Source organism: Mercurialis annua, linkage group LG8, assembly GCF_937616625.2.
Source record: "Mercurialis annua linkage group LG8, ddMerAnnu1.2, whole genome shotgun sequence".
Classification (NCBI taxonomy): domain Eukaryota; kingdom Viridiplantae; phylum Streptophyta; class Magnoliopsida; order Malpighiales; family Euphorbiaceae; genus Mercurialis; species Mercurialis annua.
The window spans coordinates 16,829,657-16,831,646 of record NC_065577.1 but is presented as its reverse complement, the minus strand read 5'-3'; the positions used below and the strand labels follow the sequence as shown (position 1 = coordinate 16,831,646).

Genomic DNA, 1,990 nt, shown 5'->3' with positions numbered 1-1,990 from the left:
TAATAAAATCTCTGCGTTGTAATGGCATAAGTAATTATTTATAATTACATGCTAAATTTTGTGGAATTGGGTTAAATATCTAATTTTATATTTTACATACCAAGAGAGTTATATAATTTCTTTGAGTTCGAACATATCTATTTGCCGGTATTATAATTTTAAATTTCTTTAATTTTTTGAATTATTTCGTACGGTGTTGAAAAATTAAAAGCATTTAAGTCATTTTTTATTTCATTTAAATTCTTTTACTCTAAACCATATGTAAATTTTACATTATCTGAACTAAACATATTTATTAATACATAATCTATATGAATTAAATTTGCAAGTTAAAATATTTAATTCCTTGAGAAGGGCGAATATAATTCTAAATAATTTCTGAGTAAATAATAAATGTGTGAATTTAATCAATTTTAGGAAACAATAGCGGTAGATTCCTTATCCGAAATTTAATATTAAGATTTTTAGATTTCTTGTACTTACCTCAAGCCTTACATTTACGTAATACAAAAGAATTATTGTTTTGTACAAACACTAGAATTAATTCTAAGACATTTTCTAATTTTATATAAGTGTTATCCATTAAAGATTAGAAAATTTAATTTTTAGTATAATGTTATAGTCCTACATTCACGTGTTCTAATATGTATATGATAGCGTACTTTAAATATATATTGCTTTATGTACTACTAGACTAGGCTGAAGTCTCGGTTGCCCCCGAGCATGTGGTTTTATGCAGGTACATTGTTTAAATGTTATAAATTGATTATCCGCAAGGCTAGCTACGGGTTTTGGTACAACCATACCCATACCCTAGCGCCGGTCGCAATTCATGAAAAATGGGTCGTGACACTAGATTTAGGAGCACCAACTTCTGCGCAAGTGCCACGCCCAGGATTGTTCAACTTCTTAGATGTATGCGCCAGTCATGACGAAATGGTGAGTTATATCGCTCATGGACCGAACTTTGAAGCACGTCTGCAATACTATTTGGCTAAATCACAAGAAGTATACATTGGTTGTTTTCCTATTCCGAAGGCAATTGCAAACTGATAAAAATCTAGCACGTGTAATGTCACGACCCAATGTCATGAATCGTGACCGGCGCTAGGTTATGGGTATGGTTGTACCAAAACCCGTAGCAAGCCTTGCGGAAAACAATTAAATATTTAAACCTGCAGAAAACTGCTCGGAGGCAACCGAGACTCCAACCTAAGTATAGCAATTTATATTACAGTTCTAATATAAATAACTTAATTATCCAAAAATGCTCAACATCATGCCTTAAATATAATATTAAAGTAATCCAGAGTAAACATGGTAATAATAAATAATCGATCAAATCGATAATCCCAGAGTGTAATATCAATATAATATATAATAAACTAGTTCTACTGCGGTCTAAGAGTTCGAAAACAGTAACTAGTTAAAATAACATAAAAACCTCCGAAGAATCAAAAGAATCGGAGTGGACCAGCTTTCAAATCATAAACCTGGAAAATTTGGGAAAACAGCGGGGTCAGATATACTGAGATGAGTTCGCAATACTATTTACCTTTATTAAGTTTAAAACCCTTAAATCAAAACATTTTATACTAATATAATATGATTATGGATAAACAATATTGAAATGATCCCAGCGTAAGTATGACATAGCATACTGATAAACCCAGAGTGGACGGGGACAAATCCTCGTCAAAATTATATACCAGCGTAAGCAAGACTTTAGTCTGCCGTTTCCCAGAGTACTCACCGGTGCACACAGTCTCGATACAAGCCTATCGAGTAGCTCGTTTCAATCCAGATCCACAATCCGTAAAAAAAGTTCAAAAGCATTTATAATATTTAAATACGATGCGGTACTTAATAAAGCGGTAAATAGCACTACAAACTCACTGCTTGCTTATCCACGTGATCTTGGCAAACAGCTAACCCTGCGTAGACTCCGAAGCACGAGCAGTCGATGGGTCTAAAATAATAAATAGGTTAA

At 32.8% G+C, this 1,990-nt stretch overlaps 1 long non-coding RNA gene across 1 annotated transcript; it reads right to left on the bottom strand.

Annotated features, from left to right (window-relative positions):
- Nucleotides 1-1,321: 1,321 nt before the first annotated feature.
- LOC130014910 (uncharacterized) lies at nucleotides 1,322-1,990 on the bottom strand. Its single transcript, XR_008789659.1, has 2 exons — nucleotides 1,897-1,990; nucleotides 1,322-1,493 (listed from the first exon to the last, which is right to left on the bottom strand). It is a non-coding gene; the product is annotated as an uncharacterized LOC130014910 (long non-coding RNA).